Below are 20,506 nucleotides of genomic sequence, written 5' to 3'. Positions count from 1 at the left end.
TCGACCCCGGTATACCACATCGTTCCAATTCACTCTATTCCTTGCACACCTTTCACCCTCCTGCATGTTCAGGCCCCGATCACTCAAAATCTTTTTCACTCCATCTTTCCACCTCCAATTTGGTCTCCCACTTCTCCTCGTTTCCTCCACCTCCGACACATATATCCTCTTGGTCAATCTTTACTCACTCATTCTCTCCATGTGACCAAACCATTTCAAAACACCCTCTTCTGCTCTCTCAACCGCACTCTCTTTATTACCACACATCTCTCTTACCACTTCATTGCTTACTCGATCAAACCACCTCACATCACATATTGTCCTCAAACATCTCATTTCCAGCACATCCACCCTCCTGCGCACAACTCTATCTATAGCCCATGCCTTACAACCATATAACATTGTTGGAACCACTATTCCTTCAAACATACACATTTTTGCTTTCCAAGATAACATTCTTGACTTCCACACATTTTTCAATGCTCCAGAACTTTCGCCCCCTCCGCCACCCTATGAATCACTTCCGCTTCCATGGTTCCATCCGCTGCCAAATCCACTCCCAGATATCTAAAACACTTTACTTCCTCCAGTTTTTCTCCAGTCAAACTTACCTCTCAATTGACTTGTTCCTCAATCCTACTGTACCTAATAACCTTACTCTTATTCACATTTACTCTCAGCTTTCTTCTTTCACACACTTTACCAAACTCAGTCTCCAGCTTCTGCAGTTTTTCACCCGAATCAGCCACCAGTGCTGTATCATCAGCGAACAACTGACTCACTTCCCAAGCTATCTCATCCACAACAGACTGCATACTTGCCTCTCTTTCCAAAACCCTTGCATTCACCTCCCTAAACAATTTAAACAACCATGGAGACATCACGCACCTCTGCCGTAAACCAACATTCACTGAGAACCAATCACTTTCCTCTCTTCCTCCATGTACACATGCCTTATATCCTCGATAAAAACTTTTCACTGCTTCTAACAACTTGCCTCCCACACCATATATTCTTAATACCTTCCACAGAGCATCTCTTATCATCTCTGTCATATGGCTTCTCCAGATCCATAAATACTTCACACAAATCCATTTGCTTTTCTAAGTATTTCTCACATACATTCTTCAAAGCAAACATCTGATCCACATATCCTTCACCACTTCTGAAACCACACTGCTCTTCCCCAATCTGATGCTCTGTGCATGCCTTCAACCTCTCAATCAATACCCTCCCATACAATTTACCAGGATTACTCACCAAACTTATACCTCTGTAATTTGAGCACTCACTCTTATCCCCTCTGCCTCTGTACAATGGCACTATGCAAGCATTCGGCCAAACATCAGGCACCTCATCATGAGTCATACTCACATTAAATAACCTTACCAACCAGTCAACAATACAGTCACCCCCTTTTTAAATAAATTCCACTGCAATACCATCCAAACCTGCTGCCTTGCTGGCTTTCATCTTCTGCATAGCTTTTACTACCTCTTCTCTATTTACCAAATCATTCTCCCTAACCCTCTCACTTTGCACACCACCTCTCCCAAAACACCCTATATCTGCCACTCTATCATCAAACATATTCAACAAACCTTCAAAATACTCACTCCAACTCCTTAGCCCATATCCACTCAAAAATACACAAGGGGCTGAAAAGGATATTTTCTAACACAGTATCTAAAACCACCAAAACTGTTTACAAAATTGAATGGTATGTCTTTTTAAAAGTTCTTAAACCATTAAAACAGCTTGCACAATTATATGTTATGGTGCTTAAAAGTTCTTTAAAACTGTAAACATTAGCATTACTGTCTAAAGTATCTTTGATACTTCTATTTTTTCTTGTTATTAAATAGACCTTACTTTGACTCTGAGATTCTTACATTAATGACATCACAGAAGTATTGGTTCCACGACAATACACTCCAATTTCAGGTATTAAGTAAAGGAGCAGATCTACTCCCTATCAAGTGTCTCAACTGACAAAAAATGACCAATCCTCAGCTAGCCGAAGATTATCTCAAAATAGAGATTCCTGTTGAAAGACAACGGCCATACTTTGACACCTTTCATCTTTTGTAATTCATCTTTTTGGGCTTCAAAGTCGCATCTACCTTGTTATGTACATAATTATCAAATCTGCCCAATAATCCATTACCTTACTATACTCAGTACACTTGGCCTGAGCATTTTTGCAAATAATCACTTATCTCATTTAACTCGGGTCAAAATGTTCTGAAAATAAATTTCTTTTCTTTCTTACTTGTCTACTGTTTCACATGTTAGTAAGGCAGTGCAAGTAATAGTCAAAGAAATGTCACATTCATTCACATCCACTCTCTAGCTAGCAGGTGCAATGCACATAAACCACAGTCCACTATCCCCAACCAGGCCCCACAGACCCTCCTATGGTTTCCCCTGGCCACTTCACACGCCTTGATTCAGTTCACTGATGACACGTTACCCCCTTATACCAATCGATGAAATAGTTTGGTTGAGAAAGTTGAAGAGTGAGTGCTGAAGTGCTTCAAACATATGGAAAGAGTGAGTGAGGTCAGGTTGACAAAGAAGATGTAAGTGTCAGAAGTGGATGGGAAAAGGAGAAGGGGAAGACCAAATTGAAGATAGAAGGATGGAGTGAAAAATATTTTGGGTGGTTGAGTCCTGCATGCTTAGGACTCAACCACCCAAAATATTTTTCACTCCATCCTTCTATCTTCAATTTGGTCTTCCCCTTCTCCTTTTCCCATCCACTTCTGACACTTACATCTTCTTTGTCAACCTGACCTCACTCAATCTTTCCATATGTTTGAAGCACTTCAGCACTCACTCTTCAACTTTCTCAACCAAACTATTTCATCCCCACACCTCTCTCTTACTCTTTTACTAATTATTCAATCAAACCAATTCACAACACATGTAGTGCTCGAATATTTCATTTTCAAAACAACCTCCCTCCTTTTCATATCCTCATCTACAGCCCATGCCTCACAATATACATTGCTGAGACTACTATATCTTCAAGCACCCACATTTTCTTCATCTCCGATAAAAGCCTCTCTTTCCACACATTCCTCAATGCTCCTAAAACCTTTGCTCCCTCACTCACCCTACGAATCATTTCTGCTTCCATAGTTGCATTCACTGCCAAGTCCATTCAAAGGTTTCTAAAACACTTCACTTCTGAAGTTTCACCATTCATATTCACACCCCAACTAACCTATCCCTCTGTCTTGTTAAACCTAACAACCTTGATTTTATTCACATTTACTTTCAACTTCCTCCTATCACACTCTCCCAGACTCAGTCACTAAAATCTGCAGTGTCTCACTTGAAGCTGCCCCTAGTCCTGTCATCAGGAAACTACAGTGACTCACTTCCAAGGCCCCTTTACCCCCCCACAGACTGTACATTTGCCCATCTCTCCATGATCCTTGGCTTTAACTCCCTCACCAACTCATCATAAACAAATTAAACAGCCATGCTGGGATCACACACCCCTACCACAAATCAACCTTCACCTGGAACCACTCACTACAGTCTCTTCCTACTTAAACATATGCATTTGACTGTAGATAATAACATCTCTGCTTTCCTACCACACCACATATTCATGAGACCTTCCACAAGGAATCTCTCGTAACCCTATCAAAGGCTTTCTCTGGAGACATAAATGTCACAGGCACATCCTTCAATTTCTCTCTTTCTCATACACATTTTTCAAAGAAAACACCTGATGCACATTTCCAGTAACACTCCTGAAAACACATTCTTCCTCCCCAATCTGATGCACTGTCACTGCCTTCTTCTCAATCAATACTCTCCCACACAATTTACCTGATACACTACCACACAAATTTATACCTCTGTAGCTTGTATGTAGCATTTATGGATCTGGAGAAGGCATATGATAGAGTTGATAGAGATGCTCTGTGGAAGGTATTAAGAATATATGGTGTGGGAGGCAAGTTGTTAGAAGCAGTGAAAAGTTTTTATCAAGGATGTAAGGCATGTGTACGTGTAGGAAGAGAGGAAAGTGATTGGTTCTCAGTGAATGTAGGTTTGCGGCAGGGGTGTGTGATGTCTCCATGGTTGTTTAATTTGTTTATGGATGGGGTTGTTAGGGAGGTGAATGCAAGAGTTTTCGAAAGAGGGGCAAGGATGAAGTCTGTTGGGGATGAGAGAGCTTGGGAAGTGAGTCAGTTGTTGTTCGCTGATGATACAGCGCTGGTGGCTGATTCATGTGAGAAACTGCAGAAGCTGGTGACTGAGTTTGGTAAAGTGTGTGAAAGAAGAAAGTTAAGAGTAAATGTGAATAAGAGCAAGGTTATTAGGTACAGTAGGGTTGAGGGTCAATTCAATTGGGAGGTGAGTTTGAATGGAGAAAAACTGGAGGAAGTGAAGTGTTTTAGATATTTGGGAGTGGATCTGGCAGCGGATGGAACCATGGAAGCGGAAGTGGATCATAGGGTGGGGGAGGGGGTGAAAATTCTGGGAGCCTTGAAGAATGTGTGGAAGTCGAGAACATTATCTCGGAAAGCAAAAATGGGTATGTTTGAAGGAATAGTGGTTCCAACAATGTTGTATGGTTGCGAGGCGTGGACTATGGATAGAGTTGTGCGCAGGAGGATGGATGTGCTGGAAATGAGATGTTTGAGGACAATGTGTGGTGTGAGGTGGTTTGATCGAGTAAGTAACGTAAGGGTAAGAGAGATGTGTGGAAATAAAATGAGCGTGGTTGAGAGAGCAGAAGAGGGTGTTTTGAAATGGTTTGGTCACATGGAGAGAATGAGTGAGGAAAGATTGACCAAGAGGATATATGTGTCGGAGGTGGAGGGAACGAGGAGAAGAGGGAGACCAAATTGGAGGTGGAAAGATGGAGTGAAAAAGATTTTGTGTGATCGGGGCCTGAACATGCAGGAGGGTGAAAGGAGGGCAAGGAATAGAGTGAGTTGGAGCGATGTGGTATACCGGGGTTGACGTGCTGTCAGTGGATTGAATCAGGGCATGTGAAGCGTCTGGGGTAAACCATGGAAAGCTGTGTAGGTATGTATATTTGCGTGTGTGGACGTATGTATATACATGTGTATGGGGGTGGGTTGGGCCATTTCTTTCGTCTGTTTCCTTGCGCTACCTCACAAATGCGGGAGACAGCGACAAAGTATAAAAAAAAAAAAAAACAAAAAAAAAATTTTGGGACAGAGGTAAATAATATGCAAAAGACAAGAGAATAAATAGAACTTGTGTGAATGAGGCTAAAGGAGAAGTGAAACAAGGAGAGATGAGCAGCACTTTGAAGGACTGCTAAGTGTCTGATCACGGAACGGTAAATGAAGGAGTGTATTGTTTTGGGTGGTAAGCAAAGTGAGAGTTAAGGAGAGTGTTTGGTGAAGAGAGAAAAGGTGGTGAAAGCCTGTGGCAAATGAAAATGCAGCAAGGGACTGGAGTGGATGATATTGCAGTTGAATATATCAAAGAAAGAGGTGACTGTGTTGTTGATTGGTTGGTAGGGATATATAATTTATGGACAGATCATGGTAAAGCCTTGAGGATTGGAAGAATGCATGTGCAATGCAAATGGGATAAAGGTAAGTGTTCAAAATACAGAATGGTATAAGCCTCTTACATATACCTGATAAGTTTATATGGGAGGGAATTGACTGAGAGGGTGGAAGCATATAAAGAGTACCCAGATTGGGGGATGAGCACATGGTTTCAGAAATGGCAGAGGATGTGTGGATCAAGTAATTGCTTTGAAGAATGTATGTGAGAAATACTTAGAAAAGCAAATGGATTTGTATGTAGCATTTATGGATCTGGAGAAGGCATATGATAGAGTTGATAGAGATGCTCTGTGGAAGGTATTAAGAATATATGGTGTGGGAGGCAAGTTGTTAGAAGCAGTGAAAAGTTTTTATCGAGGATGTAAGGCATGTGTACGTGTAGGAAGAGAGGAAAGTGATTGGTTCTCAGTGAATGTAGGTTTGCGGCAGGGGTGTGTGATGTCTCCATGGTTGTTTAATTTGTTTATGGATGGGGTTGTTAGGGAGGTAAAATGCAAGAGTTTTGGAAAGAGGGGCAAGTATGAAGTCTGTTGGGGATGAGAGAGCTTGGGAAGTGAGTCAGTTGTTGTTCGCTGATGATACAGCGCTGGTGGCTGATTCATGTGAGAAACTGCAGAAGCTGGTGACTGAGTTTGGTAAAGTGTGTGGAAGAAGAAAGTTAAGAGTAAATGTGAATAAGAGCAAGGTTATTAGGTACAGTAGGGTTGAGGGTCAATTCAATTGGGAGGTGAGTTTTGAATGGAGAAAAACTGGAGGAAGTGAAGTGTTTTAGATATCTGGGAGTGGATCTGGCAGCGGATGGAACCATGGAAGCGGAAGTGGATCATAGGGTGGGGGAGGGGGTGAAAATTCTGGGAGCCTTGAAGAATGTGTGGAAGTCGAGAACATTATCTCGGAAAGCAAAAATGGGTATGTTTGAAGGAATAGTGGTTCCAACAATGTTGTATGGTTGCGAGGCGTGGGCTATGGATAGAGTTTGTGGCGCAGGAGGATGGATGTGCTGGAAATGAGATGTTTGAGGACAATGTGTGGTGTGAGGTGGCTTGATCGAGTAAGTAACGTAAGGGTAAGAGAGATGTGTGGAAATAAAATGAGCGTGGTTGAGAGAGCAGAAGAGGGTGTTTTGAAGTGGTTTGGGCACATGGAGAGAATGAGTGAGGAAAGATTGACCAAGAGGATATATGTGTCGGAGGTGGAGGGAACGAGAAGTGAGACCAAATTGGAGGTGGAAAGATGGAGTGAAAAAGATTTTAAGGCGATTGAGGCCTGAACATACAGGAGGGTGAAAAGTGTCACAGGACAGAGTGAACTGGAATGATGTGGTATACAGGAGTTGAAATGCTGTCAATGGACTAAACCAGGGAATGTAAAGTGTCCAGGGTAAACTATGGAAAGGTCTGTGGGGCCAGGCTGTAGACAAGGATCCATGGTTTCAGTGTATTACAAATGCAATGAATATGGATTAAGCCTTTCTCCATCTATTCTGGGCAATACCTTGCTAAAATGGGAAACGTCAAGCAAGTATGAAAAAAAATGAAAAAATTAACATTTTGAAAACCAAAACTATTTTGCGTTGTTGCTTTGTCTATCTGTATACATTTCAAAACTGCATCAAAAAATAGATGATTTTTGGAACATACCTTGAGAAAAAATTGTGTAAGGGATGGGGTTAAAAACTATATAAAAAACTAAAAAAAAATTTTGGGACAGAGGTAAATAATATGCAAAAGACAAGAGAATAAATAGAACTTGTGTGAATGAGGCTAAAGGAGAAGTGAAACAAGGAGAGATTGGAGCAAGCACTTTGAAAGGACTGCTAAGTGTCTGATCACGGAACGGTAAATGAAGGAGTGTATTGTTTTGGGTGGTAAGCAAAGTGAGAGTTAAGGAGAGTGTTTGGTGAAGAGAGAAAAGGTGGTGAAAGCCTGTGGCAAATGAAAATGCAGCAAGGGACTGGAGTGGATGATATTGCAGTTGAATATATCAAAGAAAGAGGTGACTGTGTTGTTGATTGGTTGGTAGGGATATATAATTTATAACAAGATCATGGTACAGCACTTGAGGATTGCAGAAGCATGTGCAATGCAAATGGGATAAAGGTAAGTGTTCAAAACTTACCAGAGGTATAAGCCTCTTACATATACCTGATAAGTTTATATGGGAGGGAATTGACTGAGAGGGTGGAAGCATATAAAGAGTACAATTGGGGAGATCAGCATGGTATTCAGAAATGGCAGAGGATGTGTGGATCAAGTAATTGCTTTGAAGAATGTATGTGAGAAATACTTAGAAAAGCAAATGGATTTGTATGTAGCATTTATGGATCTGGAGAAGGCATATGATAGAGTTGATAGAGATGCTCTGTGGAAGGTATTAAGAATATATGGTGTGAGAGGCAAGTTGTTAGAAGCAGTGAAAAGTTTTTATCGAGGATGTAAGGCATGTGTACGTGTAGGAAGAGAGGAAAGTGATTGGTTCTCAGTGAATGTAGGTTTGCGGCAGGGGTGTGTGATGTCTCCATGGTTGTTTAATTTGTTTATGGATGGGGTTGTTAGGGAGGTGAATGCAAAAGTTTTGGAAAGAGGGGCAAGGATGAAGTCTGTTGGGGATGAGAGAGCTTGGGAAGTGAGTCAGTTGTTGTTCGCTGATGATACAGCGCTGGTGGCGGATTCATGTGAGAAATTGCAGAAGCTGGTGACTGAGTTTGGAAAAGTGTGTGGAAGAAGAAAGTTAAGAGTAAATGTGAATAAGAGCAAGGTTATTAGGTACAGTAGGGTTGAGGGTCAATTCAATTGGGAGGTGAGTTTGAATGGAGAAAAACTGGAGGAAGTGAAGTGTTTTAGATATCTGGGAGTGGATCTGGCAGCGGATGGAACCATGGAAGCGGAAGTGGATCATAGGGTGGGGGAGGGGGTGAAAATTCTGGGAGCCTTGAAGAATGTGTGGAAGTCGAGAACATTATCTCGGAAAGCAAAAATGGGTATGTTTGAAGGAATAGTGGTTCCAACAATGTTGTATGGTTGCGAGGCGTGGACTATGGATAGAGTTGTGCGCAGGAGGATGGATGTGCTGGAAATGAGATGTTTGAGGACAATGTGTGGTGTGAGGTGGTTTGATCGAGTAAGTAACGTAAGGGTAAGAGAGATGTGTGGAAATAAAATGAGCGTGGTTGAGAGAGCAGAAGAGGGTGTTTTGAAATGGTTTGGTCACATGGAGAGAATGAGTGAGGAAAGATTGACCAAGAGGATATATGTGTCGGAGGTGGAGGGAACGAGGAGAAGAGGGAGACCAAATTGGAGGTGGAAAGATGGAGTGAAAAAGATTTTGTGTGATCAGGGGCCTGAACATGCAGGAGGGTGAAAGGAGGGCAAAGAATAGAGTGAATTGGAGCGATGTGGTATACCGGGGTTGACGTGCTGTCAGTGGATTGAATCAAGGCATGTGTATGGGGGTGGGTTGGGCCATTTCTTTCGTCTGTTTCCTTGCGCTACCTCGCAAACATGGGAGACAAAAAAAAAAAAAAAAAAAAAAAAAAAAAAAAAAAAAAAAAGCTTGATCACTCACTGCTGTTCCACTGTCTTTATACAATAGTACCGTAAATGTATTCTACCTATCCTCAGCACCTATCAATGCATTTCACCTATCCTCAGGCACCTCACCTTAATCCATACATACACTGAATAACCTAACTAACCAATCAATAAACCAGTCACCCCCCTTTCTTGATAAAATTCAACTGCAATACCATCCACTCCAGCCACATTTCATCTTACACATGGCTTTCAACACCTCTTCTCTCTTTAATCTGACCACATTCCATGAATCTCTTTCACATGTCTCCATGACCCAAAACACCATACCTCTGCTACACTATCATCATACACAATTAACATTCCTTGAAAATATTCACTCCATCTTTTCCTCACCACAACACACTGTTACTACTCCCCACTTGCCCCTTCCAAACTATCTTATCCTCCCAGAAGTTTGTTGATAATAATCATTCAACCTCTCTCTCACTTGCCCTACTTTTCAACCCCTGCACCTTCCTCTTGACCTCCAGCTGCTTTCTCCTGTATATCTCCCAATCATTTCCACTCCTCCCCTGTAAGGACTGCCCATACTCTTTTCTTTAATCTTCCTTTCGCTTATTTTGTCATACCATCACTTACCTTATATCACCTGCCAATCTCCCACCTTCCACATGCTACACATTTCTCTTGCACAACCCAGCACTGCTTCCCTAAATATCTCGCATATCACACGCACGTCCCCCGCTTCATTTACTCTCACCATTTGCCATTCTATAACCTACCTCTCATAGTATTCTTTATAAGTGTCTCTTTTCCAAGCTCTTCTAACTCATATCATTTCCAAAAATCCCAAACAAATCTTCACCTTTGCCTCCACCAGCTGTCTCTCTCTCAACAAAGTCACCTATCAATTAGTATATACTCAAATAATACCTTCTTCCCATCTTCCCTAATCACCATATATGCTTGTGTATGTCCCTCTTTTAAAACTATGCATTCCCAACACCAGTCCATTTTCAGCACATCACTCCACAAGTGACGGCAATGGATGAAGGCAGCAAGTATGAACAAGTTTATGTGTATATATGTATATGTCTGTGCATGTATATGTATGTATGTGTAGGCATATGATAGAGTTGATAGAGATGCTCTGTGGGAGGTATTAAGAATATATGGTGTGGGAGGCAAGTTGCTAGAAGCAGTGAAAAGTTTTTATCGAGGATGTAAGGCATGTGTATGAGTAGGAAGAGAGGAGAGTGATTGGTACTCAGTGAATGTCGACTTGTGGCTGGGGTGCACAATGCCTCTATGGTTGTTTAATTTGTTTATGGATTGGGTTGTTAGGGAGGTGAATGCAGGAGTTTTGGACAGAGGGGCAAGTATGCAGTCTGTTGTGGATGAGAGGGCTTGGGAAGTGAGTCACTTGTTGTTCGCTGATGATACAGCGCTGGCGGCTGATTCAGGTGAGAAACTGCAGAAGCTGGAGACTGAGTTTGGTGAAGTGTGTGAAAGAAGAAAGCTGAGAGTAAATGTGAATAAGATTAAGTTTATTAGGTACAGTAAGGTTGAAGGACAAGTCAATTGGGAGGTAAGTTTGAATGGAGAAAAATCTGAAGTGAAGCGTTTTAGATATCTAGAGTGGATATGGCAGTGAATGGAACCATGGAAGCGAGTCACAGGGTGGGGGAGGGGGCGAAGGTTCTGGGAGCGTTGAGGAATGTGTGGAAGGCGATAACATTATCTCAGAAGCAAAAGTGGGTATGTTTGAAGGAATAGTGGTTCCAACAGTGACATATGGTTGCGAGGTGTGGGCTATATAGAGGGTTGTGTGGAGGAAAAAGGATGTGTTGTAAATGAGATGTTTGAGGACAATATGTGGTGTGAGGTGGCTTGATCGAGTAAGTAATGAAAGGGTATGAGAGATGTGTGGTAATATAAAGAGCGTGGTTGAGAGAGCAGAAGAGGGTGTTTTGAAATAGTTTGGTCAAATGATGAGAATGAGTGAGGAAAGATTGACAAAGAGGATATATGTGTCAGAGATGGAGGGAACAAGGAGAAGTGAGAGACCAAACTGGAGGTGAAAGGACGGAGTGAAAAAGATTTTAAGCGATTGGGGCCTGAACATACAGGAGGGTGAAAGGCATGCAAAGAATAGAGTGAATTGGAACAATGTGGTATACTGGGGTCTATGTGCTGTCAGTGGATTGAAGCAGGGCACGTGAAGCGTCTGGGGTAAACCATGGAAAGTTTTGTAGGGCCTGGATGTGGAAAGGGAGCAGTGGTTTTGGTGCATTATACATGACGGCGAGAGAATGAATGTAAACGAATGTGGCCTTCATTGTCTTTTCTAGCGCTACCTCTCACGCATGCGGGTGGAGGAGGTTGTCATTTCATGTGTGGCGGGGTGGTGACAGAAATGAATAAAGGCAGCAAGTATGAATTATGTACATGTGTATATATGTATATGTCTGTGTATGTATATGTATACATTGAAATGTATAGGTATGTATATGTGCGAGTGTGGACGTGTATGTATATACATGTGTAACGTGGGTGGGTTGGGCCATTCTTTCATCTGTTTCCTTGCGCTACCTCGCTAACGCGGGAGACAGCAACAAAGTATAATAAATAAATATATAAATAAATATACAAATCCATTTGCTTTTCTAAGTATTTCTCACATACATTCTTCAAAGCAAACACCTGATCCACACATCCTCTACCACTTCTGAAACCACACTGCTCTTCCCCAATCTGATGCTCTGTACATGCCTTCACCCTCTCAATCAATACCCTCCCATATAATTTACCAAGAATACTCAACAAACTTATACCTCTGTAATTTGAGCACTCACTCTTATCCCCTTTGCCTTTGTACAATGGCACTATGCACGCATTCCGCCAATCCTCAGGCACCTCACCATGAGTCATACATACATTAAATAACCTTACCAACCAGTCAATGATACAGTCACCCTCTTTTTTAATAAATTCCACTGCAATACCATCCAAACCTGCTGCCTTGCCGGCTTTCATCTTCCGCAAAGCTTTTACTACCTCTTCTCTGTTTACCAAATTATTTATCCTAACCCTCTCACTTTGCACACCACCTCGACCAAAACACCCTATATCTGCCACTTTATCATCAAACACATTCAACAAACCTTCAAAATACTCACTCCATATCCTTCTCACATCACCACTACTTGTTATCACCTCCCCATTTGCGCCCTTCACTGAAGTTCCCATCTGTTCCCTTGTCTTACGCACTTTATTTACCTCCTTCCAAAACATCTTTTTATTCTCCTTAAAATTTAATGATACTCTCTCACCCCAACTCTCATTTGCCCTCTTTTTCACCTCTTGCACCTTTCTCTTGACCTCCTGTCTCTTTCTTTTATACATCTCCCACTCAATTGCATTTCTTCCCTGCAAAAATCGTCCAAATGCCTCTCTCTTCTCTTTCACTAATAATCTTACTTCTTCATCCCACCACTCACTACCCTTTCTAATCAACCCACCTCCCACTCTTCTCATGCCACAAGCATCTTTTGCGCAATCCATCACTGATTCCCTAAATACATCCCATTCCTCCCCCACTCCCCTTACTTCCATTGTTCTCACCTTTTTCCATTCTGTACTCAGTCTCTCCTGGTACTTCCTCACACAAGTCTCCTTCCCAAGCTCACTTACTCTCACCACCCTCTTCACCCCAACATTCACTCTTCTTTTCTGAAAACCCATACAAATCTTCACCTTAGCCTCCACTAGATAATGATCAGACATCCCTCCAGTTGCACCTCTCAGCACATTAACATCCAAAAGTCTCTCTTTCACGCGCCTGTCAATCAACACGTAATCCAATAACGCTCTCTGGCCATCTCTCCTACTTACATACGTATACTTATGTATATCTCACTTTTTAAACCAGGTATTCCCAATCACCAGTCCTTTTTCAGCACATAAATCTACAAGCTCTTCACCATTTCCATTTACAACACTGAACACCCCATGTATACCAATTATTCCCTCAACTGCCACATTACTCACCTTTGCATTCAAATCACCCATCACTATAACCCGGTCTTGTGCATCAAAACCACTAACACACTCATTCAGTTGCTCCCAAAACACTTGCCTCTCATGATCTTTCTTCTCATGCCCAGGTGCATATGCACCAATAATCACCCATCTCTCTCCATCAACTGAGAAATACTTAGAAAAGCAAATGGATTTGTATGTAGCATTTATGGATCTGGAGAAGGCATATGATAGAGTTGATAGCGATGCTCTGTGGAAGGTATTAAGAATATATGGTGTGAGAGGCAAGTTGTTAGAAGCAGTGAAAAGTTTTTATCGAGGATGTAAGGCATGCGTACGTGTAGGAAGAGAGGAAAGTGATTGGTTCTCAGTGAATGTAGGTCTGCGGCAGGGGTGTGTGATGTCTCCATGGTTGTTTAATTTGTTTATGGATGGGGTTGTGAGGGAGGTGAATGCAAGAGTTTTGGAAAGAGGGGCAAGTATGAAGTCTGTTGGGGATGAGAGAGCTTGGGAAGTGAGTCAGTTGTTGTTCGCTGATGATACAGCGCTGGTGGCGGATTCATGTGAGAAACTGCAGAAGCTGGTGACTGAGTTTGGTAAAGTGTGTGAAAGAAGAAAGTTAAGAGTAAATGTGAATAAGAGCAAGGTTATTAGGTACAGTAGGGTTGAGGGTCAAGTCAATTGGGAGGTAAGTTTGAATGGAGAAAAACTGGAGGAAGTAAAGTGTTTTAGATATCTGGGAGTGGATCTGGCAGCGGATGGAACCATGGAAGCAGAAGTGGATCATAGGGTGGGGGAGGGGGGCAAAAATCCTGGGAGCCTTGAAGAATGTGTGGAAGTCGAGAACATTATCTCGGAAAGCAAAAATGGGTATGTTTGAAGGAATAGTGGTTCCAACAATGTTGTATGGTTGCGAGGCGTGGGCTATGGATAGAGCTGTGTGCAGGAGGATGGAGGTGCTGGAAATGAGATGTTAGAGGACAATGTGTGGTGTGAGGTGGTTTGATCGAGTAAGTAACGTAAGGGTAAGAGAGATGTGTGGAAATAAAAAGAGCGTGGTTGAGAGAGCAGAAGAGGGTGTTTTGAAATGGTTTGGGCACATGGAGAGAATGAGTGAGGAAAGATTGACCAAGAGGATATTTGTGTCGGAGGTGGAGGGAACGAGAAGTGGGAGACCAAATTGGAGGTGGAAAGATGGAGTGAAAAAGATTTTGTTTGATCGGGGCCTGAACATGCAGGAGGGTGAAAGGAGGGCAAGGAATAGAGTGAATTGGATCGATGTGGTATACCGGGGTTGACGTGCTGTCAGTGGATTGAATCAGGGCATGTGAAGCATCTGGGGTAAACCATGGAAAGCTGTGTAGGTATGTATATTTGCGTGTGTGGACGTATGTATATACATGTGTATGGGGGTGGGTTGGGCCATTTCCTTCGTCTGTTTCCTTGCGCTACCTCACAAATGCGGGAGACAGCGACAAAGCAAAAAAAAAATAAATAAATAAATAAATATGTATATGCTATGTATATGTTGAAATGTATATGTATGTACATATGCATGTACGGGCATTTATGTATATACATTTGTACATGGGTGGGTTGAGCCATTCCTCGTCTGTTTCCATGTGCTACCCTGCTGACACTGGAGACGGCAATTAAGTATAATAAATAAAACACCTTTGGTGTGGGGAAGGGTCAGGTCGTGTACGAGCCAAGTGGTCTAACCGTCCTACTGGAGAGAAAGTGAACTACGCGGGAAATGGCGATCAAATTTAAAGAGGGAAGTCAGCACCACAAGTAAAGCATCCTCCTCGAAGGCTCAGAGTGGGGTGCCTGGGTGTGTGTGGATGTAACCAAGATGTGAAGACCCTTACTGGAAAAACAATCACTCTTGAAGTAGAACCTTCAGACACAAATGAAAATGTGAAGGAAAATAGTGAAATTGGAGAAAAATGTAGCTTAGACATTGAAGCTTATTGATTTTTTTTTTTTTTTTTTTTTTTATACTTTGTCGCTGTCTCCCGCGTTTGCGAGGTAGCGCAAGGAAACAGACGAAAGAAATGGCCCAACCCCCCCCCCCCATACACATGTACATACACACGTCCACACACGCAAATATACATACCTACACAGCTTTCCATGGTTTACCCCAGACGCTTCACATGCCTTGCTTCAATCCACTGACAGCACGTCAACCCCTGTATACCACATGACTCCAATTCACTCTATTTCTTGCCCTCCTTTCACCCTCCTGCATGTTCAGGCCCCGATCACACAAAATCTTTTTCACTCCATCTTTCCACCTCCAATTTGGTCTCCCTCTTCTCCTCGTTCCCTCCACCTCCGACACATATATCCTCTTGGTCAATCTCTCCTCACTCATTCTCTCCATGTGCCCAAACCATTTCAAAACACCCTCTTCTGCTCTCTCAACCACGCTCTTTTTATTTCCACACATCTCTCTTACCCTTACGTTACTTACTCGCTCAAACCACCTCACACCACACATTGTCCTCAAACATCTCATTTCCAGCACATCCATCCTCCTGCGCACATCTCTATCCATAGCCCACGCCTCGCAACCATACAGCATTGTTGGTACCACTATTCCCTCAAACATACCCATTTTTGCTTTCCGAGATAATGTTCTCGACTTCCACACATTTTTCAAGGCTCCCAAAATTTTCGCCCCCTCCCCCACCCTATGATCCACTTCCGCTTCCATGGTTCCATCCGCTGACAGATCCACTCCCAGATATCTAAAACACTTCACTTCCTCCAGTTTTTCTCCATTCAAACTCACCTCCCAATTGACTTGACCCTCACCCCTACTGTACCTAATAACCTTGCTCTTATTCACATTTACTCTCAACTTTCTTCTTCCACACACTTTACCAAACTCAGTCACCAGCTTCTGCAGTTTCTCACATGAATCAGCCACCAGCGCTGTATCATCAGCGAACAACAATTGACTCACTTCCCAAGCTCTCTCATCCCCAACAGACTTCATACTTGCCCCTCTTTCCAGGACTCTTGCATTTACCTCCTTTACAACCCCATCCATAAACAAATTAAACAACCATGGAGACATCACACACCCCTGCCGCAAACCTACATTCACTGAGAACCAATCACTTTCCTCTCTTCCTACACGTACACATGCCTTACATACAGTGGTTAAATTGATGAGAACTGCTATTGACGTTTGTGTAAATAAATTATACATTTCCTTTTTTCCATAGCCAGAGGTTGAACCATTATGTGACATTCTCTTTTTTTTTTCATTCATTTCAAGCTAGAAGTTTCAGTTTTCTAAATTGTTTCTTACATTTCTCATATGTATATATATGTATGTGTGTGTGTGTGTGTATATGTGCGTATGTATGTGTATGTGTGTGTATGTGTATATGTATATATATATGTATATTATCCCTGGGGATAGGGGTGAAAGAATACTTCCCACGTATTCCTCGCGTGTCGTAGAAAGCGACTAGAGGGGACAGGAGCGGGGGGCCAGAAATCCTCCCCTCCTTGTATTAACTTTCTAAAATGGGAAACAGAAGAAGGAGTCACGCGGGGAGTGCTCATCCTCCTCGAAGGCTCAGAGTGGGGTGCCTAAATGTGTGTGGATGTAACCAAGATGTGAAAAAAGGAGAGATAGGTAGTATGTTTGAGGAAAGGAATCTGGATGTTTTGGCTCTGAGTGAAACGAAGCTCAAGGGTAAAGGGGAAGAGTGGTTTGGGAATGTCTGGGGAGTAAAGTCAGGGGTTAGTGAGAGGACAAGAGCAAGGGAAGGAGTAGCAATACTCCTGAAACAGGAGTTGTGGGAGTAAGTGATAGAGTGTAAGAAAGTAAGTTCTCGATTAATATGGGTAAAACTGAAAGTTGATGGAGAGAGGTGGGTGATTATTGGTGCATATGCACCTGGGCATGAGAAGAAAGATCAAGAGAGGCAAGTGTTTTGGGAGCAGCTGAATGAGTGTGTTAGTGGTTTTGATGCACGAGACCGGGTCACAGTGATGGGTGATTTGAATGCAAAGGTGAGTAATGTGGCAGTTGAGGGAATAATTGGTATACATGGGGTGTTCAGTGTTGTAAATGGAAATGGTGAAGAGCTTGTAGATTTATGTGCTGAAAAAGGACTGATGATTGGGAATACCTGGTTTAAAAAGCGAGATATACATAAGTATACTTATGTAAGTAGGAGAGATGGCCAGAGAGCGTTATTGGATTACGTGTTAATTGACAGGCGTGCGAAAGAGAGACTTTTGGATGTTAATGTGCTGAGAGGTGCAACTGGAGGGATGTCTGATCATTATCTTGTGGAGGCTAAGGTGAAGATTTGTATGGGTTTTCAGAAAAGAAGAGTGAATGTTGGGGTGAAGAGGGTGGTGAGAGTAAGTGAGCTTGAGAAGGAGACCTGTGTGAGGAAGTACCAGGAGAGACTGAGTACAGAATGGAAAAAGGTGAGAACAATGGAAGTAAGGGGAGTGGGGGAGGAATGGGATGTATTTAGGAAATCAGTGATGGATTGCACAAAAGATGCTTGTGGCATGAGAAGAGTGGGAGGTGGGTTGATTAGAAAGGGTAGTGAGTGGTGGGATGAAGAAGTAAGAGTATTAGTGAAAGAGAAGAGAGAGGCATTTGGACGATTTTTGCAGGGAAATAATGCAATTGAGTGGGAGATGTATAAAAGAAAGAGACAGGAGGTCAAGAGAAAGGTGCAAGAGGTGAAAAAAAGGGCAAATGAGAGTTGGGGTGAGAGAGTATCATTAAATTTTAGGGAGAATAAAAAGATGTTCTGGAAGGAGGTAAATAAAGTGCGTAAGACAAGGGAGCAAATGGGAACTTCGGTGAAGGGCGCAAGTGGGGAGGTGATAACAAGTATTGGTGATGTGAGAAGGAGATGGAGTGAGTATTTTGAAGGTTTGTTGAATGTGTTTGATGATAGAGTGGCAGATATAGGGTGTTTTGGGCGAGGTGGTGTGCAGAGTGAGAGGGTTAGGGCAAATGATTTGGTAAACATAGAAGAGGTAGTGAAAGCTTTGCGGAAGATGAAAGCCGGCAAGGCAGCAGGTTTGGATGGTATTGCAGTGGAATTTATTAAAAAAGGGGGTGACTGTATTGTTGACTGGTTGGTAAGGTTATTTAATGTATGTATGACTCATGGTGAGATGCCTGAGGATTGGCGGAATGCGTGCATAGTGCCATTGTACAAAGGCAAAGGGGATAAGAGTGAGTGCTCAAATTACAGAGGTATAAGTTTGTTGAGTATTCCTGGTAAATTATATGGGAGGGTATTGATTGAGAGGGTGAAGGCATGTACAGAGCATCAGATTGGGGAAGAGCAGTGTGGTTTCAGAAGTGGTAGAGGATGTGTGGATCAGGTGTTTGCTTTGAAGAATGTATGTGAGAAATACTTAGAAAAGCAAATGGATTTGTATGTAGCATTTATGGATCTGGAGAAGGCATATGATAGAGTTGATAGAGATGCTCTGTGGAAGGTATTAAGAATATATGGTGTGGGAGGAAAGATGTTAGAAGCAGTGAAAAGTTTTTATCGAGGATGTAAGGCATGTGTACGTGTAGGAAGAGAGGAAAGTGATTGGTTCTCAGTGAATGTAGGTTTGCGGCAGGGGTGTGTGATGTCTCCATGGTTGTTTAATTTGTTTATGGATGGGGTTGTTAGGGAGGTAAATGCAAGAGTTTTGGAAAGAGGGGCAAGTATGAAGTCTGTTGGGGATGAGAGAGCTTGGGAAGTGAGTCAGTTGTTGTTCGCTGATGATACAGCGCTGGTGGCTGATTCATGTGAGAAATTGCAGAAGCTGGTGACTGAGTTTGGAAAAGTGTGTGGAAGAAGAAAGTTAAGAGTAAATGTGAATAAGAGCAAGGTTATTAGGTACAGTAGGGTTGAGGGTCAAGTCAATTGGGAGGTGAGTTTGAATGGAGAAAAACTGGAGGAAGTGAAGTGTTTTAGATATCTGGGAGTGGATCTGGCAGCGGATGGAACCATGGAAGCGGAAGTGGATCATAGGGTGGGGGAGGGGGCGAAAATCCTGGGGGCCTTGAAGAATGTGTGGAAGTCGAGAACATTATCTCGGAAAGCAAAAATGGGTATGTTTGAAGGAATAGTGGTTCCAACAATGTTGTATGGTTGCGAGGCGTGGGCTATGGATAGAGTTGTGCGCAGGAGGATGGATGTGCTGGAAATGAGATGTTTGAGGACAATGTGTGGTGTGAGGTGGTTTGATCGAGTGAGTAACGTAAGGGTAAGAGAGATGTGTGGAAATAAAAAGAGCGTGGTTGAGAGAGCAGAAGAGGGTGTTTTGAAGTGGTTTGGGCACATGGAGAGGATGAGTGAGGAAAGATTGACCAAGAGGATATATGTGTCAGAGGTGGAGGGAACAAGGAGAAGAGGGAGACCAAATTGGAGGTGGAAAGATGGAGTGAAAAAGATTTTGTGTGATCGGGGCCTGAACATGCAGGAGGGTGAAAGGAGGGCAAGGAATAGAGTGAGTTGGAGCGATGTGGTATACCGGGGTTGACGTGCTGTCAGTGGATTGAAGCAGGGCATGTGAAGCGTCTGGGGTAAACCGTGGAAGGCTGTGTAGGTATGTATATTTGCGTGTGTGGACGTATGTATATACATGTGTATGGGGGGGGGTTGGGCCATTTCTTTCGTCTGTTTCCTTGCGCTACCTCGCAAACGCGGGAGACAGCGACAAAGTATAAAAAAAAAAAAAAAAAATAAAACATAACTCTAGAAGCTGTTCATCATTCCTGTTCACCTCTAATTATTTCTTTCTCTTCACAGTGAAGGCTCCAGTCACAGGCAAAAGTCTATAAAAAGCCAGCCTTTAATTGAAATAGAGAGAATTATGAAAGGAAAAAAAAAATAAAGAAATGAAAAGTACCCATAAATTTTGGAAGAAGTGAAAAATCTGTTTTTTACAATGTGCCTGGTCATAGGTATCAGGAAAGCCATGAGAGGGTAAAGAGTTCCAAAGTTTCAAGGTATAGGGAAAGAAACAGTTATCTAAGCAGCCCACCCCTAAGTTGCCAATGGCCACATAATAATCATGTGACACATCAGCGTACTCAGTACTATGTGGTCTAGCTAGAGCAAGGGACGCAAGCAGCCACCTTTTGGGAGCAAAACTGGATATTGATAGAAGGGGAAAGTGAACCAACACTGCAGTGTAGAGCAAGTGGATCATAGAGCAAGTAGGTCATAGAGCAAGTGGGTCATAGAGCAAGAGGGTCATAGAGCAAGAGGTTCATAGAGCAAGTGGGTCAAGTTTTGAAGTTACCCTGGGCAAGTTGATAAGTCAGACCACTTTCAACTCAACTCTATCAAGTAA

At 42.6% G+C, this 20,506-nt stretch overlaps 1 protein-coding gene across 3 annotated transcripts in view; it reads right to left on the bottom strand.

The window, feature by feature from the left end:
• LOC139746207 (cyclin-G-associated kinase-like) overlaps positions 1–20,506 on the bottom strand; it is a 329,022-nt gene that overhangs the window by 292,640 nt on the left and 15,876 nt on the right. The window lies entirely within an intron of this gene.

This window comes from Panulirus ornatus, chromosome 4 (assembly GCF_036320965.1).
Source record: "Panulirus ornatus isolate Po-2019 chromosome 4, ASM3632096v1, whole genome shotgun sequence".
In the NCBI taxonomy this organism is placed as follows: Eukaryota; Metazoa; Arthropoda; class Malacostraca; order Decapoda; family Palinuridae; genus Panulirus; species Panulirus ornatus.
The sequence above is the reverse complement of the archived record's forward strand: the minus strand, read 5'-3'. Positions and strand labels throughout refer to the sequence as shown.